The 23,548-nt window shown below is 40.7% G+C and overlaps 1 long non-coding RNA gene across 1 annotated transcript in view; it reads left to right on the top strand.

Moving 5' to 3' along the window:
* Positions 1–22,447, top strand: part of LOC120864697 — a 32,906-nt gene extending 10,459 nt beyond the window's left edge. Inside the window, exon 2 of the long non-coding RNA XR_005721214.1 lies at positions 21,968–22,447. This is a non-coding gene — a long non-coding RNA (uncharacterized LOC120864697). The remainder of the gene's footprint in view (positions 1–21,967) is intronic.
* Positions 22,448–23,548: the final 1,101 nt, after the last annotated feature.

Consider the following 23,548-nt stretch of genomic DNA (forward strand, 5'->3'; position numbering starts at 1 on the left):
ACCCAGGAAATGGGCTGCGGCACATGCTGATTGGTTCTGACAGAGACAAAGGAGGCAGCTCACTGTGCTTTGAGGGAAGGATGGTTCCTGAGCAACAGAGGCAGCTTGGGAAAAGGACACTGTTCCAAGAAACAGGAGGGACTACAGATCAGCTATGGGCTCCAGAACCAAATGTGACCAGACTGAACTAGAGTGAGCCAGAGGCACTCTCCATCACTGACACGCAGCAGCCCACAAGCCTTCTGCACCTCCTCCTTGATGGTGGACAAGAAAATAGCCCCAAAGGACAGAGTTCAAAGAGAGCAGGGACGGGGGAATCTACTAGATGAAGCATGGAGGAACTGCATGAAGAGCAGATCACATCTCCCCTCCCTGTCATCCCCAATTCAAGCCTCTATATCCACAGTCAAGGCTGGCACTGGTAAGGTGTGAATGAAGGTGAGAAAGTGGGGAAAGAAGTCAAGCTTGACACTGTTTGAGACTGATCTTATAAACTGAACTAGACTGAGTTTTAAACAGCAACTGAGAATATCTTAAACCAAAATTGAATGGAAAGTTAAGAAATCTGTCCAAGATTTCATTACAAAAAAGTGGAACTGTCACTCTAGCACAACAAGGGGAAGCCACAACTAAAACAGTCAATAAAAATGACTTAACAACTCATTAACGTGAGTTGGGAAACCCATTTTCATTTTTCCCTCCAGAGCTAAAGAAGAGAGTGATGACCTTGAAGTGGCTACTTATTTGCCTCATCTCCAAATCAATCCATAACCATGTTGATTTGCTTAAAAATCACAAGTATTAGCCACGGTCTACCCTTGAGTACTGCACGAGTGGTTAAAATGTGAGCTTTGGAGTCAGAAGGACTCCGGATGGAATTCCATTACTAGCCAGGTCGCTCATCTACTGGAGCCTCAGTTTCTTCATTCAAAAAAGTGGTGATAATTAAACTTACTTCAGATAGCTGATATAAACACTGATTGGCATAATTAATGAAAATCACTTAGTCCTTAGTCAGCATTCCATAAATATCCTCATTGTTGATGTAAATAATACATTACTCTGTTTCTGTCTAGATGGCAGTCACAATCATGGTAAAATTCAATTACTGTCAGTACGCTAACCTCTCTGCTTTTTCCAGCTAAAGGTGCCAAGGCTAAGTTGGCTCATGTTCATAATAGTGCACTGGAACAGTACTGATGGACAAAGAATCTTGTTGAGATACTTAGAAAAAAATAAAATATTGGAAATGCTTGAGAGACTAACACTTTGAGAAGAGATCATTATTTAAATGAATCATGATATGCTTTTGACTCAAAATGCAGACGAGAAACTAAACACAACTCTTCCAGTGTCTGTACAATTCTTTCTCTGAAGAGTTTTTCTTCCTTTTCCACTCACTTGATTTGTTCTCAGATTTAATTTTACTTCCATGTATGTGAATGTACAGCAAGGTTGGGGAACTGAAATCTAATCTGCTTCTAAATATTTGTTCATAAAGCTCTAGTGTGTTTCCAGTATTTCAGGGTACTTGCCCCGTCTCCTTACTGAAGGTTGATGCCAGCAGCCCAGGAAGTGGGAGTAATCCTCAGCTTTTGAACAGTCTGCTGGCATAGGAGAGGAAAATATTTGACTATGCAAAGCAACGTCCTCAACTCTCAAAAATTTGAGAAAATATAGAATAGAATGATCTGGAAAAGTATTCAAAAATATTTCTGCAAAGAATTTCTGTGGCTGTCATAAAAACCCTTCCAAGAAGTTAATTGTCTTTTGTCACCTCACCTTCTTCCCTATCTCCTAAAGGTGATTTCCTCATTCTTTTTCTATAGATGCAGTGATTTAAAAAACGGATGCTCTTTCAAGCAATGCTTGGTCTCGATCGAAGTTAAGGTCTAAAATTTTGCTGGATTTTAGGTGCTCAAATTGCCACCTAAAGTTGATTTTTAGAAGTATTCTTACCTGCTATCTCTTCCCTTTCCAATTTGCTCAAAACAATACTATTACTTGAGTAATTTCAATTTTCACAATGTTTAATTCCAGCATCTCTAATATCCCACCAACATCACCAACACACACACAAACACGTGCACGCACGCACACATACAGACTTCATTTTTTTTCCTGAGGCAAACTGAAATGCTACTGACAAGCCCAAGAGTGTTATCGAAAAGGAGTGGTTGGCCCTCCAGCTCATCGGATGCAAAGCCCATGGATATAGAGCACTGACTGCATTCCTTGTACCCTACCATTTTATGTAAGAGACACGAGCATCCACAGATTTGGGCACGCACAGGGGTTCCTGAATAAATCTCCCATTGATACCAAGGGACAGCTGTATAAAGAAAAATGCTGCGAAAGAAGTCAAAAAGAGAAGGAGGGAGAAACTTTGGGACTAGAAGTAAAACAATGAAATAAAGAGTGTGGAGTGGAGGGCGCTGTGTTTACGTTTACCTCAGAAGTCAATATGTTCCATTTCTTGCTTTTAATTGTTTTGCTCAAGATAAGCTGATTACGGGCATCCAATGCTATCACTTCATGGCAAACAGATTGGGAAAGTGTTGAAACAATGACAGATTTTATTTTCCTGGGACCCCAAATCACTGCAGATATGAAATTAAAAGACACTTGCTCCTTGGAAGAAAGGCTATGACAAACTTAGACAGTGTATTAAAAAGCAGAGACATCACTTGGCTGACAAAGGTTCATATAGTCAAAGCTATGGTTTTTCCAGTAGTCATGTACAGATGTGAGAACTGGACCATAAAGAAGGCAGAGTGCCAAAGAATTGATGCTTTTGAATTGTGGTGCTGGAGAAGACTCTTGAGCATCCCTGGGGTGGCAAGGAGATTAAACCAGTCAGTTCTAAAGGAAATCAACCCTGAATACTCATTGGAAGTTCTGATGCTGAAGTTCCAATACTTTGGCCACCTGATGTGAAGAGCCGACTCATTGGAAAAGACCCTGATGCTGGGAAAGATTGAGGGCATGAGGAGAAGGGGACAACAGAGGATGAGATGGTTGGATGGCATCACTGACTCAATGGACATGAGTCTGAGCAAGCTCCAGGAGATAGTGAAGGACAGGGAAGCCTGGCGTGCTGCAGTCCATGGAGTTGCAAAGAGCTGGACACAACTTAGTGCCTGAACAACGACGAACAAGCTGATTATGGAATCTTTCAGAATTCCCATTGTTTTCCCCCAACTTGAACTCCCTTCATTTCAATTTCAACCAAAAATTATCCTGGATTATCATTTCAATTTGCCAAAGTTTTACTTCCAATAAGTTCTATTTATTCTTTTTAGGACAGGTTGATCACGCACAAATGATATGCCAAGATGATGTTGACTGTCTTTAGATAAGATGATCTAAGACAAATCCCCTAACTGCTCATTATTTTTAAAAATACATCTGAACCATTTTTTTCTAACCTGTATAGTATGTCCATTCTTGACACGTGCTCCAGGGCCTAAGAATATTTAGCTAGGAACTTATACCAATCAGAGCTGATCTGAGAAGGCAAACTGAACTCTAAGGCCAGTCCTCTCAAAAAAGACGGCAAATAAGGAAGGGAAGGATCTGGGGAAATCAGAACTGAGACAGAAGCTCTGTTTTCACACACTGCAAAGTATGTTCAATTCAGAGTTCTCCCAAGCTTGTACCAATAGAACCATCTCAAAACAGCAACAGTCATTCACTGAATTTTTGTTATGCCTCATGGGTTTTATAAACAGCCACCCTGTGGGCTAAGTATAAAGTCATCATGCAATGAATGTTTGTTTTTGCCTCTCTAGCACCCATTCCCCCTTTTTGGATAAGGGGACTCCAAATTTTCATTGGGAATCTATCCACTGTCTTGGGCTTCCTAAATGGTGCTTTCTAGGTGGTAAAGAATCCACCTGCCAATGCAGGAGGCCCAAGAGACCTCAGAGATATGAGTTTGATCCCTGGGTCAGGAAGAGCCCCTGGAGGAGGACATGGCAACCCACTCCAGTATTCTTGCAGGATAATCCCATGGACAGAGGACACTGGTGGGCTACAGCTCATGGAGTTGCAGAGTCAGACAAAACAGAGTCTGAGCACATCCACTGCCTGTTCTCAGTCCAACTCTTTGGATGGGGCTCTTTCTGCGACTGCAGGAAGCAGAGCGTGGGACCAGGCTTGGCTTTGCAGGCACTTCCTGACCTGGACACAGGATGTCTTGGGAGAACAGGAATGTGCCCTCTACTGATCCGTAACCTAAAAGTTTGTAGGCTGAAGCTGCAAGAAATGGCTTGCCACCACAAGGGGAGAGCCTTATGAGAATGAAACTAAGAGCAAAGGGAACTAAGATAGGAGACAAAAAAAGGAGAACCAAATGGAGCCTCCCTGACATCGTTTGGGCTCTGGATCAATCTGAATCCTGAATTCATGCCAACACCTCAAAATTGTAGTCCCTTGAGCCAATCCATGCCCCCTTTCTTTTATGACTTTGATTGGATTGAGTTTTCTATATCTTGCAACAGAAAGACTCTTAATTGATATGATGCATGATTTTATAAGTCAGAAAACTAAAACTCAGAAAATTTTGTGCTTGGTTAAGAACACACAGTAAGTGGCAGACCTGGATTTTAAATCCAGTCTCTTTCAATCAAAATATCGTATTCTTCTAATGCAAAATAAAGCATGAAGGCAATAATTTCATTTTGAGAGGTATGACATTTAATTTCATATGTCAGTTTGGCTAGGCTATGGTGCCCAGTGCTTAAGTAAAGCTAGTTTAGATGTTGCTGTGAAGGTATTTTTGTAGATATGACTAATATTTACAACCAACTGAATTTAAGTTAAGCAGATTAGCTTCCATCACATGGGTGGATGAGCCTCATCCAAACAGCTGAAGGCCTTTAAAGCAAAAACCAGAGAAGAAAGAATTCTGCCTCAAGACTGTAACACAGAAATCCTGCTTGAGTTTCTAGTCAGCCTATACAGATTCTGAACTTTCAAGTCAATTCCTTAAAATTAATCAATCCATCAGTCAATCTCCAGAGGTCTCTCGAACCCTGACTAACACAAAGATTAACAGAAAGATACAACAATTAACTGAGGGATACCCAGGAGAATATGGGATAGGGCAAAGGAAATACATTTTTTTCCCCTCAACAGGTCATTTCCTAAATGATTTTCCAAAATAAGACAAGAAGGATAAAGCTCTGTGATGGAAGTCACAAAGACACTTTTTCTGACAAGTACCTAATGAGACATTTTGTTTGCTTTGCTTTTTCCCAAAGTGAAAAAAAGTCTACAGATACTTAAGAAAGCTTGTGTGTGTGCTCACTCAGTCATGTCCGACACTCTTGTGACCCCATGGACTGTAGCCCACCAGGCTCCTCTGTCCATGGGATTTCCCAGGCAAGAATACCAGAGTGGGTTGCCATTTCCTCCTCCAGGGGATCTCCCTGACCCAGGGACAGAACTGTATTGGCAGGCGAATTCTTTAGCACTGAGCTATCTGGGAAGCCCACTTAAAAATAAATCATGTCAAATTGTTACTGTTCAATACTTGTTAAAATGCAGGCTGATTTTGAAAATTAAAGGCAATGAGGAAGCACTTGTGTGCACAGGTTTGAAAGGATTTTCATACTCTTTCAAAGAGTTTGATTACAGTTCAGTGCAGGGACAGAGTCTCGAAGAAGTGACCAGTACTACCATGATTCACCCTTGATTTCTCATATCACTCTTTCTTATAGTCACAGCAGCCACTCAAAAGATGCAGCGTTTTCAGTATAATATAGAGGGTAACTGAACAATCAGCCTGGCTTCACACTGCAGCTCTGCTGACGTTTGCTAAAATGCCCAAACCCAGTGGGATAAATAATTCAGTTCCCCTGAAATATAGAAGGGAAAGGCTCTGATGGGTTGATAAAGAAGAATGCTGCTGTCCTCTTCTGCTTTCAAAGGATGCAAGACTTGTCAGCTCTATCCCAGTTTTCAAATAAACCATGAAATTCACAGCCCCAAATTGAGATTCTCATTTTCAGCCACAGCTATTCTTAATTTCTGTTCCAACAATATCTACAGGCATAGAGAGATAAGTCAGATGATTTGCAGCTCGAACTGTGAAAGAAGTTTCAGAGAGACAATAGAGAAAAAAAAAAGGTTTGGTAGGTTTGGAAAATTCTTTTTCTTTTAATACACTATAAAATGTGAAGCAGAAGCACAATGACTTAATGAGTTTCTGTCTCTGTACTGTGACAAATCTACAATTTGGCCATTGTAAAAGTAATGATATGTTTCATTAATTTCATATGTTCGTTTAATAGAGTATTTGGAGGAAAGGCATTTTTGCTTTAGAAATTAGAGCAAAGAAAGCTGATAAAGGCTTCAAGGTGGTGTTTGGTACTTCCTGGAATACATTAATAACGTTCAGCCACCTTTTCAAACACACAGACAAATCTCAAAGCAATGCTTTGTCTTCCCAGTCATAATCCTAATAATGAAAGACCAGAAATCCTCACCTAGCATCTCCCCACAATCCACCTCCTCCCAGTGCTTGCGTGTGTGTGTGCTTGTGTGTGTGTGTGTCTGTGTGTGTGTGTGTGTGTGTGTGTGCACACGCACAATCCTTTTCACAGGTACTTTTTTTTTTGGCTGTGCTGGGTCTTTGTTGCCATGCACAGGGTTTTCTCTAGTTATGGAAAGAGGGGGTAACTTTTTCATTGAGGTGTGCAGGCTTCTCATTGCACAGCCTCCTCTTGTTGCTGAGCATGGGCCCTTAGAGCAAGCAGGCTTCAGTACCCTCAGCTTGCAGGCTCTGGAGCTCAGGCTCAGTACTTGTGTTGCATGGGCTTAGTTGCTCTGCAGCATGTAGGATCTTCCTGGAGCAGGGATGGAACCCACATCCTCTGCACTGGCAGGTGAACTCTCATCCATTAAACCACCAGGGAAGCCCTGTGGATACATTTGGATCGGAAAGTTAATATTCTATAACCCCCATCCATCTATTCACTGGACCAACTTCTTTATGCCATTTCCTAATCCTCTTTGGGGAAAATTCTTTAGAAACAAGCTGTGTGTAACTGTCATGGTCTCACCTTGCCTTTTTACAAATACCCTCATATTGGGCTTTCTTAGGTGGGATTCTCTAGAAGCTGACCCCAGACAAGGGTTTGATTACCAGAACCTTATTTGTGAGAGGATCCAGGAAGCATGTGAGGTGGGGAGGGGAAATGGGGCCAGAAGGCAAGAAGCCAATCAAGGATGCACTGCTGAGCGAGCTGCCCTTGTGGGCAATGGGGATGCTAGCCCCGAGGACTGTTAGGAGCTTGTATAAAACATGTCTGAGTTATGCCCACTGGGGCACTTATACCCCAGTTCTCACATGTCAGTGACCGAGGGCTGCTTCTGGGGAAACACAATCCCTGTACTCCAGCCTGCAGTGATGGGATAGAGGGGAGCTGTTGGGGGAGAAGAAGAACTTGTAGTAGGATCCCAGCAGCACACAGGGGTTGGTAACAGCTGAGAGGTTGTGGGTAGTACAAACGTCACTGCCAACAGTGACACAGGACGGGTCTGTCCCTTAAGACATCCATTCAACAAGCTCCTTTCTACCCCAACTGTCCAAGCACTACCATCCACAAACCATCTGGCAAACCCGTCATCCCAGTCACAGCAAACACACTCACCTGCTGTACTTTCTCTCTGCATTTGGAGCTGGACAGTAATGGGTTTCACATGACTTGGTCTTTAGAAAAAAAACTTCGGGCTTGTTCTATTTTGCTAACGGAGGGAGCCAGACTCTATAAGCCCCTGTGAAATCTGGATGCGTTCAATGTGCTTATTCTCTAAAAATGTCGTATGTCCCTTTGTGCAATTTCTAGCCCAACTCCATGAATAGAAAAATTAGACTGGAGTAGGTAGGAAGGGAGAATGGGAGGAGGGAAAATTTACATCACAGAGAAAGCTTACATCTAAAAAAAAAACAAAACAGTAGCAGGATGAATCTCAGGTGGGCTGCAGCTTTCTACAGTGGGAAGGTTAAGACTTGTCTTTTGTCTTTTTTTTTTTTTTTTTAAGAAATACCTTTTACCCAGGCCTGGGGAAGGAAGTGCTGTCCTAGTAGCCTACCAGGGTGGGTATCTTGACCGCAGACTTCTGGCACTCTATGGCTTCTGTGGAGCCATTTTCCAATGGTTGTGCTCTTGGAAAGTGAGAGTTATTTTGACAGACCCACTCATTTCTAGGCCTTCATTTATTTACTTTTACAAAAGCATTATCCCCGTTAAGAGAAAGCATTGATTAAGGCTGTATTGTGAATCTATGCTACAGTTAAAATGGATAACCTATAAGGACCTACTGTATAGCACATGGAACTCTGCCCAATGGTATGTGGCAGCCTGGATGGGAAGGGAGTTTGGGGAGAATGGATACATGTATATATATGGCTGAGTCCCTTCTTTGGTTTTATCTGAAACTATCACAACATTGTTAATTGGTTATACCCCAATACAAAATATAAAGTTTAAAAAAAAAAACTTACATTTCTCATTTATCTTATCACCTGATTGCTTCCTGAGAACTGAGCTGGAAGAAAGTGGGAAGATGAAAGTGGTCAGAGATTCAGGACAGATCCAGGTGAGTCAAAATGATGGGCTGGAAATACAAAAGCATTTAAAGACAAAACCAAGTGACGAAAGTACTTTGCAAATGGGGCGTTCATTGAGGGTGTAAACTCTCTCTAGTATGCTGTTATTGTGCATGAACAAGCTGCTAGGCCTTCACCCTCATGCATATGGTGTCAGTGGTTCCCTCCCTCCAAGTACCTGTATTTCTAGGGCCAATTTTCTTGTTTTTAGAGTGATGAGACTTCTGACTTGAAGTCCTAGTATCCCTGAGCCTGGTAGGACCTAGGTAGGCACTCCTGGGCCTCCAAAGCAGCCCTCCAAATAAGCACTTCTCTCAGTGTGCAACCAATTAAGTCTTCCATTAATTCAGGACCTTGAAGACATGAGAACAAACGCCTAAATGGGGACTGTGCAAACGTGTGTGTGTGTGTGTGCACGCGTGCATGAGTGTGCGTGTGTGTATGCACCTTATGTAAAAGCACACACATGCATATACACATGAGCTGAAAGGGAGCATAATAACTCCCCAGTATGCCACAAATAAGAGAACAGCTGCTTGTTTCAGATATTAAAAGAATGTAAATTGGGCTGAGCTTTCTTTTGGCACAAGAACAAGGAATGCTTAAGTTTCCCACTTGCACTTAATTTATTTTTAGGTTTATTCACCACCATTTGTCAGGTTTCTTGAGCTTGACCTGAAACTAACCTTTCGATAAACGTGAAGGCAAACAGAGCCCTGAAACTCTATCTGTATGTTCTTTTGTCTTGGGAACTGTAAATCGGGGCATTAGGTGAATAACACAGCTTGGCTTTGTGTCATGAAAAGTAATTTGGGGCTGCGGTAAGGGCAGGATTTATGAAGCTGTCTGGCCAGGCTTGGGCAGTATGCCAGCTTCCACCTGCTCTGCAGACATGGCCGTGTGCAGTTGGTCACACTGCTGAAGTCGCCAAATTCCTTTCACTGGATACAGGCACGGCTGTGTGGGCCAAGGCAAAAAAGCAGGTAGGGGAGGAACCTGGGGTGGGAGGGAGCCGGAGCCAACCCATCTTTAGGAAACAAATCAATTACAAACTTTCCCTTATCTCATTCCTGAGCAGAAGTCCCTCAGAAAAATTCACCTCTGTTTCCAAAACACTGTAACTAAGTAATCTTGTGGGATTGGCAAGAAAAGGAAGGTAAATCAATTTGCAAAGTTGTTTTATTTTTTAAAAATGAGGGACTGTGTCATAACTGAAGTAGTTATATCATTCATCATCCAAACAGGGGCCCTTTTCAAAGTGAAAGGGGGAAGGCTATAATTAATTATGCTGGGACAACACCCGTAAATTAGGACTGTCTAAGGCAGACTGGGACGGATGGTGACCCAAGCCGAGAACATTTACACTGCTCAACAATGAGCCCGCTAAATGACTGGTGTTACAAGGATGCTTTTCTGAGAAGTGACAGAAATTATATTGTCTCTTTGATGGAGCTGGACTACCTCCATGAAGCAGATGGCCAAACTGTCAGGGTGCCAGAGCACAATGTGCAGTATCCATAGGAAAATTCTCATGCTCCCTGGATCTCAATCCCTTCCCCTTCTGAAAAAAGTGCAAAAGTCTCGGCACAGCTCTGTTTTTCCCAACAAGGGATGGCCAGCGGGTAACATACAAGGCTTGTTGGCATCTGATTAACTAGGATGAAAGGTGCGAGGTAGTGCTTACATGGGGACCAGCACTGTTCTTTGTGATCTCAGTGACGATGAAGTTTGATGTGCACTCCCCACTCTCAAAGTCACTTCTTAGAGTTTTCAACCTTCTTCCCACTTTCCCATATTTACAGGTTCTCTCATGAACTAGTTCCCTAGGGGTGTTATAATAAACTACTTAAACTTTGGTGTCTTAAAACAATAGGAATTTATCTTCTACAGTATGGAGGCTCATTAAAAACTCAAAACAGATTTATCATATGATCCAGCAATCCCACTCCTGAGCATATATTTGGAAAAGACAAAAGTTCTAATTCGAAAAGATATATGCACCCCGATGTTCACTATAGGACCATATACAATAGCACTACCTACAATTGTATATATGTGCACCATATCCAATATATACATAGAAAAAGAAAGAAAGGGAAGTCGCTCAGTCGTGTCCGACTCTTTGCGACCCCATGGACTGTAGCCCACCAGGCTCCTCCATCCATGGAATTTTCCAGGCAAGAGTACTGGAGTGGGTTGCCATTTCCTTCTCCAGGGGATCTTCCCGACACAGGGATCGAACCCGGGTCTCCCTCATTGTGGGTCAAGGCTTTACCGTCTGAGCCACCAGGGAAACCCACAATATATACATGGATGCAACCTAAATGTCCATTGACAGATGAATGGATAAAGAAGATGTGGGGGGTGTGTGTGTGTGTATGTATATACATATATATAATGGAATATTACTCAGCTATAAAAAGAAGGAAATAATGCCATTTGAAGCAACATGGATGGACCTAGAGATTATCACACTAAGTGAAGTCAGACAAATAGTATATCACTTATATACGGAAGCTAAAAAATAAACTTAATTATAAAACAAACAGACTTGCAGAAACGGAAAACAGACATGACTACCAAAAGGGAAGGGGTGTTTGGGAACACATGTACACCCGTGGTGGATTCATGTCAATGTGTGGCAAAACCAATACAGAATTGTAAAGTAAAATAAAAAATAAATTTAAAAAAAAAAGGGAAGGGGTGGGGATAAATTGGAAGCATGGGATTCACAGATGCACAGTATCATATATAAAAAAGATAAACAATAAGCACCTACTGTATAGCACATGGAATTATATTCAATATCCTGTAATAAACTATAATAAAAAAGAGAGGAGATATGTACATACAGACATTCATTTTGCTGTATACTTGAAGCTAACACAATATTGTAAATCAACTATATATCAATTAGAAAACAGACTTTATTTTCTCACAGTTCTGGAGGCCAAAAATCTAAAATCAAGATATGGCCAGGGCCTCACTCCCATCATGGGCTATAGCAGGGAATCTTTCCTTGACTCTTCTAATCCCTGACGGCTCCTGGTGGTCCTTAGCCAGTGACCAAGCATAATCCCAGTCTTTGCCTCTCTCTTCCCATGACCGTCTTCCCTGGGCTGTTTCTGCATCCTCTCCTCTCTCATAAGGACACCAGTCAATGGATTTAGAGGCCACCTAAATCCAGAATGATTGCATCTTCAGATCCTTCACTAATGACATCCAAAGGATACTGTTTCTAAATAAGATCACATTCCAAGCTTCCAGACAGACATGAATTTGGGGGCAAGGACACTATTTGACCCACACCAATTAAGAAACCAGAAACAAATCTGTTCCTGAAATGTAGCCCTTTAACAGCTGCTGCCCGCTGCCCGGTACCCGGGTAATTGCCTACCACCACCACTCCCTCCCCTCTTATTTTCTGCAGAGGTTGCAGGTATCTGCTCCAATGTCTTTGCCTCCACTGCTGTGTAGCTCACACAGGATTCTCCATCCAGTGATAGCCTTCTCTTTCCATTCCCTCAATCAACCTACCCAATAAACTACAGAGAACAGTCTCACTAGTAATTTTCCAGGCTACTTATATTCCAATACCCTAGGCTAAGGGTTACATAACTTTCACACACATAAAATAAGAGGGTGAGTTAGTATCTGTTGGGCACCTCAAGAATTGTACCAGGAGGTGAGAGACAAGAAGGGGAGGCTGTCCACAGAGAAGATAGAATGTGAACTCAGGATTAATGGAAGTTTAAGAGAAGTTTGGATGAGGGCAAGGGTGTTTAAATCAGAGTTTCAAATCTCTTTCTTAATCTTCAGCCACAGTGATGACCAAAATATCTCTTCTGAATGCAACAGTGGGAAAGCCCATTTCAACAAGCTTGTGCAAAAAAGTGGACTGACATTGGTTTTAGATATCAGAAAGTCCAAGTTTGGGCCCAGGGATGGCTCGGTATTGTTTGTCTAAGATTGCTAAGTTTACACACTATCTTAGTAAATCTGGCAGAAGGCACAGGTCTCTTTCCCTGAGATTCCAAGAGCATGTGGGCTGTCACTGAATGGCTGCCACTGACACACATCTACTCCTGCACAATCTTTCTGGCAAGGGGCTACGTACTCTCGTCCAGCTCTGAGTCACCTGCCCCACTTGGAGCCGTGCAGTGAGGTCATTCCTCACAGGAAAGCCATGGTGATGTTAGAGGTGCAGAGAAAACAATGTGAGCAAGCAAAAATCAAGAGAGGTCCACCCCACTTACTCTGACCATTCTTACAGCCACTTCAGACACTACAGAAGAATTTCTAGCCTGCTGCCAGAGTTGTGTCTGCCCCCCGAAAACCTACAAGAATACCACGTAACTCTTTTGGGCACTACAGATCCTTCAGTATGTTTTATTTACCCATAATGCCTCAGACTCTACTATCAGGCCACTAGACAAAAGGTATATTAGTTAGCTAGGGCTGTCATAACAAAATACAACAGACTGCGTGGTTTAAATGACCTACCTTAATTATCTCCTTAAAAGCCCCATCTCCGAATACAATCACATTGAGGGTGAGAGCTTCAACATACGAATTTGGTGGGGGGAGGGGGTGGACACAACAATTGAGTCCATAACAAAAGCACAAACTTCTTTTCATTCCTTTACCTCTTACTTATAAGAGTAAGATATGAAGTAATACATTTTGACACTAATTAACTCTGGCATACGGTGCTGTTTCAAATATTTTTTCAAGTGCAAGTTCTACAACATTTTCCAGTTTCCAATTCATGATATCTCAGAGGTCACATTCTGATCCCAAGCACAGCCAGAATCCTATTAGTCTTCCCATATCAATTAACCCTACAATTTTTTCCATTTAATTGCCAGATGTTTTTCCTTAGGTCAGCAGGCCGTAACTAGACGGCTGCCCCAAAAGAGCATTTTTAGACATGAATCTCACACACACACACACACACACACACACACACATTTTATGGCAAGCTACATTATTATATCTCAAATATACACCGATGTTACAGCTAAGCATGATTTATGGATACAAAATCTAAGCATCACGGTGCTTTGTTATTTGAGTTTCTTCTCCCCCTAAGCCAATGTCAACATACAGAAAAGACCAATGACAAACATGTGATATCTGTTAAGTATGACATGAAACATGACACTTAAAAGCAAACTGGTTACTAATTCCTGGAGCCGAGTTTGTTCAGCTCCATTTCAACCAAGTTACCTATTCTAAGGAAGCATATACAAATCAAAATCTAGAAAACAAAAGCAAAATTCACTCCATGTATGGACTGCCTCATGAAATCATTCTGACTCCTTTCTCCAGCTTCCAAGGCTGTGCCAGGCTCTCCCAACACTTGTATTGATGGGCTCCTTGCTTGAGTTTCTCAGGTGCTCATTACCCTTCACCAGTAATGTACCGAGTCACTGCACCCGTTTTTGCCAATCAGACTTCCAAGGCATATGTTAGAATTCATTTGCCAAATAATGAACACACTTCAGTTTCTAGTGTGCAATTAAAAAAGAACTTACTAGTGAAAAAGAATAGCATTGAAATCGCCTCTAACATGTTTCCATTTTTCAAAAAAAAAAAAATCTACTTAACACATTAGTTCCTTTCGACAAGCCCTAGTTTCAGGTGACTTGGGTAGAATTTGGTATGTCGTTCTTGGCACTACTTTCATACTGGAACCCTGACAACATCAACACCTCCATCTTAGTAAAGACTAAAACTAGAATTACCACAAATCTTAGATTAGCTATATATTATTATTTAGGCTCAGAAATTATCTTTGTCTCACAGCCTGCTTTGGAGGAAAAAAGCACAAAAAGCAGGGTGAAGATGCAAAGTCAAACATTTGAAGACTGTGCATATACACTTACATAAAACAGAGAAATAGGTGCTGATAAGGTGGTCCAGGTTAAAGTGCTATTTTGCATGAATCAGGCAAGTTTGGAATAAGCTTGGGTGTGTATCTTTAGCTCTTGTAGAATCAACATACACATAAAATAACTATCAGCTCCAGGCTTGGACATATATGTTCTGACATCAGCCTATTAACAAGAGGAAAATGGCACTGAGGAGTAATTATTATATACTAGCTTCATGAGGACTTTTTTGGAAAATTTATTTCTAAACTGAAACTGAAGAAGATAACATTTTGAATGTAATACCTGACAGATTCTATTACAGTTTCTGTCACCTTTTAGTACATTTCCTAACTATGCATGCTATAGGAAAGGGCAAGGAATTAATCAGGTTGCCAAAAGTTGGGTCACACAGCATGCAGAAAACACTTCAGCTACATTATTTGCACAATTTCTGTAGGGAGTTGTGCAACAGAGGCTTTAAATTTAATATGTCTGGCCCCCTTCCACTTGGACTCAGTTCAAACCCACTGCCTGCAGCTCACTGTATCCAGAGTGGGAAATCAGTCATTATATTAGGAACGGATGGCAAATGATTCCAATTCACATTCTTCAGCTGATATGTTTTTTAACCTGGAGCAACACCAAATTGGAAAATTCTGCAATTCTGCAAGCTGGACGTTCGATCTATATTGCAGTCTAAATACATTTCTAGTTTGAGGGAGTTAATAAGATGATTTTTCTTTAGAATTTCTTAGCTCCTGTGTCACCAACAGAAATTTCAAGGTTCACCACATCACCTCTTTCCTTCAGGTCCTTTTGTTTCTCACTGGATGTGGGAGGATGGTGTCAGGCAATCAAACTGCAACGATCTATATAAACAGTAACTGCACTCCTTCATACCTGAAAGTGAAAGTCACCCAGTCGTGTCTGACTCTTTGTGACCCCGTGGACTATACAGTTCATGGCATTCTCCAGGCCAGAATACTGGAGTGGTTATCCTTTACCCTCTCCAGGGGATCTTCCCAACCCAGAGACCAAACCTAGTCTCCCGCATTGCAGGTAGATTCTTTACCAGCTGAGCCACAAGGGAAGCCCGAGAATACTGAAGTGGGGTAACCTATCCCTTCTCTAGGGGCTCTTCCCAACCCAGGAATCAAGCCAGGGTTTCCTGCATTACAGGTGAATTTTTTACCAACTGAGCTATCAGAGAAGTCCCTCTTCACACCTATGAACACAGTATGTAGACTGAAAGGCCATGCTCAGGAAAGAGGAAAGTCTCCCAGACATTGTTCCCTTAAAAAGGGAAGTAATGCCATAAAAAATGGGCATAGGAAATGAAGAAGCAAGTGATAGAAAAAGAAATGTCAGCCAGCTCTCAACCACATGAAAACATGGTTGATCCTTTCAGGAGCAAGGAAATTAAAAATATAATATAAATGGATCCCATTTTTATTCATAACATCAAAAACTAACACCCAGTGGTGGTGAAGAAAGGGGGCTATGGTAGAAAAATGAGTTACTTTATAAAAGTAATCTATACATATATATTAAAATTTAGAATGTTCACACACTTGAGCTAGAAATCTCAATTTTGAGGCTATAAAAAATAAAAACGAGTATGTAAAATTTGAAAGAATATGTATAATGAAGCACTATTTGAAGCAGCAAAAATAATTAAAACAACCCATAAGAACATAACTGAAAAATGCTTAAGTTATAATAAACATAGTGACAAGTATGCAACATTCAGAAAATTGGCTCTGTGAGTACTTAACTAGAGTTAGCTATATGATATAGTACTTAATTCAAAAAACAAGTTACAAGTACTATGTAAGTGTAACCACCTTTAAAAAATAAATTCAAGACATGTGAATAGGAGTGTATATATCTGTGTGTGTCTGTGTGTGTGTGTGTGTGTGTGTGTGTGTGTGTGTGTATTCTGTGAAGAAAGGTATGGAAGGATACACACAGAGGAACAGGAATGAAAATTGTTAACATTTTACTTCTACAATTCGATACTGTTGGACTTGTTAAAATAAGTATGCATTATTTTGCAATTAAACTGTAACTAAATGAAAGGACAAAAGGAAATTAATTTTGGCTTTATAATTTACAGGTATATCAGAGTCCTCTAAAGAAAAAGTACCAATCAAATGGGTGGTGTGCATGTGTTTGTCGAAACAGAGATTTGTACACAAATATTTATATTTATATATAATATATAAGAGAAGACTCTACACATGGACATCACCAGATGGTCAATATCAAATTCAGACTGATTATTTTCTTTGCAGCTGAAAAAGGAGAAGCTCTACACAGTCAGCAAAAACAAGACCAGGAGCTGACTGTGGCTCAGATCATGAACTCATTGCAATATTCAGAATTAAATTGAAAAAAAGGAAGGAAAACGATTAGACCATTCAGGTATGACCTAAATCAAATCCTTTATGATTATATAGTGGAAGTGACAAAAAAATTCAAGGGATTAGATCTGATAGAGTGCCTAAAGAACTATGGACGGAGGTTCCTAACACTGTAAGAGGAGACAGTGATCAAAACCATCTCCAAGAAAAAGAAATGAAAAAAGGCAAACGGTTGTCTGAGGAGGCCTTACAAATAGCCAAGAAAAGAAGAGAAGCTAAAGGCAAAGGAGAAAGAAAAGATACACCAATCTTTATGCAGAGTTCCAAAGAATAGCAAGGAGAGAAAAGAAAACCTTCCTCAGTGATCAAAGAAATAGAGAAAAGAAATAGAAAGGGAAAGACTTCTAGTCTTTCCCAGAAAATGAGATCTCCAGAAAATTAGAGATACCAAGGTAACATTTCATGCAAAGATGGGCAAAATAAAGGACAGAAATGGTCTGGACCTAACAGAAGCAGAAGCTATTAAGAAGAGGTGGCAAGAATACACAGAACTATACAGAAAAGATCTTCATGAACCAGATAACCATGATGGTGTGATCACTCACCTAGAGCCAGACACCCTGGAGTCTGAAGTCAAGTGGGCCTTAGGAAGCATCACTACAAAGCTACTGGAGGTGATGGAATTCCAGTTCAGCTCTTTCAAATCCTGAAAGATGATGCGGTGAAAGTACTGCACTCAAAATGCCAGCAAATTTGGAAAACTCAGCAGAGGCCATAGGACTGGAAAAGGTCAGTTTTTATTCCAATCCCAAAGAAAGGCAATGCCAAAGAATGCTCAAACTACTGCACAGTTGCACTCATCTCATACACTAGCAAAGTAATGCTCAAAATTCTCCAAGCAAGGCTTCAATAGTATGTCAACCGAGAACTTCCAGATGTCCAAGGTGGGTTTAGAAAAGGCAGAGGAACCAGAGATCAAATTGCCACTGGATCAGAGAAAAAGCAAGAGGGTTCCAAAAAAAATCTACTTCTGCTTCACTGACTATAAGAAAGCCTTTGACTGTGTGGATCACCACAAACTGTGGAAAATTCTTAAAGAGATGGAAATACCAGACCACCTAACCTGCCTCCTGAACAATCTGTATGCAGATCAGGAAGCAACACTTAGAACTGGACATTAAACAATGGACTGGTTCCAAATTGGGAAAGGGGTACATCAAGGCTGTATATTGTCACCTTGCTTATTTAACTTATATGCAGAATACATCATGCAAAATGTCAGGCTGGGTGAAGCACAAGCTGGAATCAAGATTGCCAGGACAAATATCAATAACCTCAGATATGCCGATGACACCACCCTTATGGCAGAAAGTGAAGAAGAACTAAAAAGCCTCTTGATGAAAGTGAAAGAGGAGAGTGAAAAAGTTGGCTTAAAACTCAACATTCAGAAAACAAAGATGATGGCATCCGGTTCCATTGCTTCATGGCAAATAGATGGGGAAACAATGGAAACAGTGACAGACTTTATTTTCTTGGGCTCCAAAATCACTGCAGATGGTGACTACAGCCATGAAATTAAAAGACACTTGCTCCTTGGAAGTAAACTATGACAAACTTAGACTGCATATTAAAAAGTAGAGACATTACTTTGCCAACAAAGCTCCATCTAGTTAAAGCTATGGTTTTTTCACTAGTCATGTATGGATGTGAGAGTTGGACTATAAAGAAGGCTTAGTGCCAAAGAATTGATGCTTTCAAACTATTGTGCTAGAGAAGACTCTTGAGAATCCCTTGGACAGCAAAGATATCAAACCAGTCAATCCTAAAGGAAATCAGTCCTGAATATTCACTGGAAGGATAGATGTTGAAGTTGAAGCTCCAATACTTTGGCCACCTGATGCAAAGAACTGACTCATTCGAAAAGATGCTGATGATGGGAAAGATCAAAGGCAGGAGGAGAAGGGGACAACAAAGGATGAGATGGTTGGATGACATCACCAAATGATGGACATGAGTTTAAGCAAGGAAGGACAGGGAAGCCTCGTGTGCTGCAGTCCATGGGGTGGCAAAGAGTTGGACACAACTGAGTGACTGAACTAACTGATAATATGTAAGATGTATAAATACAGATATGGAGAGAAAGAGATATACAGCTACACAGATACACACATTTATTTTAGGGTACTTGGTATTGGGGAGGACAAGTTCAAAATCTGTAGGTTAGGCTGCTTGAATTGAGTTGCAATTTTTCTTCAACTTTAATCACAGGGAATGGTAGTAATAAGATGTGCCATAAGGGAGTTCCTGTATTCCAGATACACTCTTCTTTACCTCTACTGTGTATTAGTATCTCAATTGCTCCTTAGTAATCAGCTACAATCCCTCAGCCATTACATTAACAGATATATTTCTTTGCCTGTTGACTCAGAGGAACGAGGACCCCAGAGAGGACAAATGTGAGTCTTAACTTTGAGTCCAATGGATTCACTGTTCTATTTCCTGGTGGAATCATTCCTCCCTTTGGAACTAAGACCTTTAGGCCAACACAGAATAAGGTCACATGGACACTGAAGCAAACATTTTGCTAGTGTATCACTGGGAATAATAGGCAGTGGTGCCACTCTGATTTGTACCCCAGAGTTCCTGGGACTTATAATGCCTGGATGTGGGAGAAACAGCACCATATATCATGGTGATTCAGAAGAAATGAATCCAGAGAACAATGGCCCAACCTTGCAGGGTATTATCAAGTTTCCAGCATTGTAACTGAGTTTTCCAAAGGCCATTCCACCACTCTAGGCAGCTGCTTCAGGCATGATAGGGAACTTGGTAAGATCCCCAAATTTCACGAGGATGGGCCCACTGCTACATCTCATTTGCTGTGAAGTGGTTTCCTTGATTTGAAGCAATGATACCTAGAATGCCAAGATGGTGGATAAGACATTCTGTAAGTTCATGGATGGTAGTTTTGGCAAAAGCACTGAAGGCAGAGAAGGCAAATCTGTGTTTAGATTTATTACAACAGCCAAGACACAGAAGCAACCTAAATGTCCACTGACAGGTGAATGGATAAAGACTACGTGATGCATGTATAAAATGGAACGTTACTCAGCCATAAAGAGGATGAAATAGTGCCATTTGCAACCACATGGATGGACCCAGACATTATCTTATTAAGTGAAAATTAGAGAAAGACAAATTTCACGTGATATCACTTATATGTAGAATCTTAAAAAGTGATACAAAGGAACTTATTTATAAATCAGAACTAGACTCACAGACACAGAAAACAATCTCATGGCTACCATAGGGGATAGCAGGGTGAGGAGAAGAAGAAATAAATTAGGAATCTGAGATTAGCATATGCACACTGCTGCTGCTGCTGCTGCTGCTGCTGCTGCTGCTGCTAAGTCGCTTCAGTCGTGTCCAACTCTGGGCAACCCCATAGACAGCAGCCCAGTAGGCTCCGCCGTCCCTGGGATTCTATAAAATAGGTAAACAGAACCTACTGGGTAGCACAAGGAACTATACTCAATATCCTGTACCTATTATGGGAAAGAATCTGAAAAAGAATATATAATTGAATCACTTGGCCGTTCATTTTAACACAACTTTGTAAATTAACTATATGTCAATTTTAAAAAAGAATACAATGCTTGACTCTGGTCCAGAGTGAACTTTCCTGAAACAGAATTGACAGACTGAAAAACACCTCATCTCAGTCCAACTTGGATACTTCAGGGGGGATCCAAAGTGGATTGTATATCAAATCTTAAGAAGTAAAAAATGAAAGTAAGAGGTCACCCAGGTTTCTGCACTTATTTGGTGGCTGAGCAGCTAATGCAGGTTTGCCTCCATTAACATATACCCATCACTGCTGTAGACTCTAACCCTTCCTGGCCATGAAGGGGAGCAGAGAATGTCTGGACTCACGTTCTAGCTCAGCCATCTTCCCCAGGCAAATTACTTTATCTGGAAGAACCTCATCTGCAACATCTCAGAGTTAGGCTTTCAGGTATGCATTTCTATGTTATTCAAAATGTAATATTAAAATGTTTTTTTTAAAAAAAACTCAAATAATAATACAACTCTATGGAGCTACTAAAAATGTTGCTTTATTGCCAAAGACTTTACTTGTTTTCGTGCAACAGGCTTTCAAAAACATGAACTTGAACAAGACTTTATATTCCCATTGGAAGCAAGTGGATGAGATTTTTCTGGAGCAGTGCTGTGCATTCTAAATCAGAGGTCATCCTAATGGGTTACATGCTCCCTTGAGCTGATGTGGGTGGCCATGACATTTGGTATAGAAAATGTTGCCTTTGCTAAATGAAAATAAAACTGTTTGACCTATTGGCTGCAGAACTTGTACTCAGAATTTTGTTCCCAGGAGTACATAGCTTATACTCTTTTCCTATTTCTTGCAGTAACTTAAGAAACAAATTTATAAGCTGCCTGAGGAGTAGCCTGCTGCTCTTTGAACAGAGGTTTTCTTGGTGAAAAGAAAATGAACTCTTCTAGACACTAAGTGTTTGGCTCTAATGCTTTCAATGACTGGCTTTGGAACCATTAGAGCACTTGCTATAAGTACTTCTGGAGGCCATAATACAAAACAGCTTTATACTTGAAAAGAATGTAGCAAAATATCTCAAAATATAACCTCCTTACCTCTTATAGTAAATAAGTTTCTGTAAGAAAACAAAAAAAAGTGGGATATGGCCATGAATATGAGAGCTACGGCTTCATTCCTAGGTGTAGAACACTGCAGAGTCACCTCAGTCCCTAAGTCTCAATTGTCTTGTATAACAATAGTAATAATAATGTCTGTCAGCTAACAGTGTACATGAGAGAGATCTGTGAACCTCTCAATTTTGTAAAATCAGAACAATTTATAAAAGAAGCAGATGCTATTTGAGAGGACTTAATCATCATAATATCTCCTTAAAATGAAATTAGGATTTCTTAGACATACATAGCAACATCAATCCACAATGTTTACGTCTAGGACCAGGGATATGGGAAAAGATGATCAGTCCACTGTACAAAGAATATATCCCATACAAGTTCAGAATAGTGTTAAAATATGGGTTTTACATGTCTGTTCTTTCTAGACAAAGAGACTGGCCAGGAGAAAAAAGATTTAGTGCTCAAGAGGACAGAACTAACATTTGTGGAAAAAGCCTGACAACAGATTCTTCTGGAGAGACCCTGAAGATGGGAATGCAGCAGGCTATTCTAATAGAATGTGAGTAAATGTCAAGACTTGAACAGGAACCTCTTAGTACAGACAGCATCTGTTTCTCCAGCTGGTTCTCAGCCTAAAATGGAGAGGAAAACAACATCGAGGCAGGAAAGGACCAGTTTGGGAAAGACTAGATTCTACTCTGGAAGCCACAGAATCACCAGGAAGTTCTTGTATGTGAACCTTACTCAAAACTAGAAGGGGCATCCAGTAGAGAACAGTTGATATGAAATTTTTTTAGGATGGATCAGACTACTTACCCAACCTCTTAAAGGATCTAACTAAATAGTGATTTCTAGGTACAGTATCTCAAACTTTCTGGCAAATAAAGATGAGAACCTAGACATCATTCTTTTTCTTTTTCTTTTTAATTATCAGATTACTTATTTATTTACCAGAGAATAACTCCTTTACAATTTTGTGTTGGTTTCTGACATACATCAACATGAATCAGCCACAGATATACATACAGACATCGTTCTTGATACTTCCTCTCAAATAGTTCTCAATATGCCTATCTCTCTTCATTTCCATCTCTGGCCATCACCAAGCCCTTCACTGGACAACTCCCTAGTTACTAGAAGGCTTGGTCACCTCTTCATGGCACACAGAATCATCCTGCTAAAATCTGAATACAAAGGAGTACATCAAGGCTAAATATTGTCACCCTGCTTATTTAACTTATATGAAGAGTACATCATGCAAAATGCCAGGCTAAATGACCACAAGGTGGAATTAAGATTGCTGGGAGAAGTATCAACAACCTCAGATATGTCAATGATACCATCCTAATATCTGAAAGCAAAGAGGAACTAAAGAGACTCTTGATGAAGGTGAAAGAGGAGAGTGAAAAGTTGGCTTAAAACCCAACATTCAAAAATGAAGATCATGGCATCTGGTCCCATTACTTCATGGTGAATAGATGGGGAAAAAATGAAAACAGTGACAGACTTTAGGCTCCAAAATCACTGCAAATGGTGACTGCAGCCATGAAATTAAAAGACACTTGCTCCTTGGAAGAAAACTCATAACAAATCTAGATAGCGTATAAAAAGTTTACTTAAAGGTGGATACACCACTTTGCCAACAAAGGTCCATACAAAGTTATGACTTTTCCAGTAGTCATGTATGGATGTTAGAGTTGGACCATAAAGGCTGAATGCCAAAGAATTGATGCTTTTGAACTGTGGTGTTGGAGAAGACTCTTGAGCATCCCTTGGACTGCAAGCAGATCACACCAGTCAATCCTAAAGGAAATCAACCCTGAATATTCATTGGAAGGACTGATGCTGAAGCTCCAATACTTTTGCCACTTGATGCGAAGAGCCAACTCATTGGAAAAGACCCTGATGCTGGGAAAGATTGAGGCGTGAGGAGAAGGGGATAACAAAGGACAAGATGGTTGGATGGCATCATTGATTCAATGGACACTGGGTCGGAGCAAACTCCA

This window comes from Oryx dammah, unplaced genomic scaffold (genome assembly GCF_014754425.2).
Source record: "Oryx dammah isolate SB20612 unplaced genomic scaffold, SCBI_Odam_1.1 HiC_scaffold_5, whole genome shotgun sequence".
NCBI lineage: Eukaryota > Metazoa > Chordata > Mammalia > Artiodactyla > Bovidae > Oryx > Oryx dammah.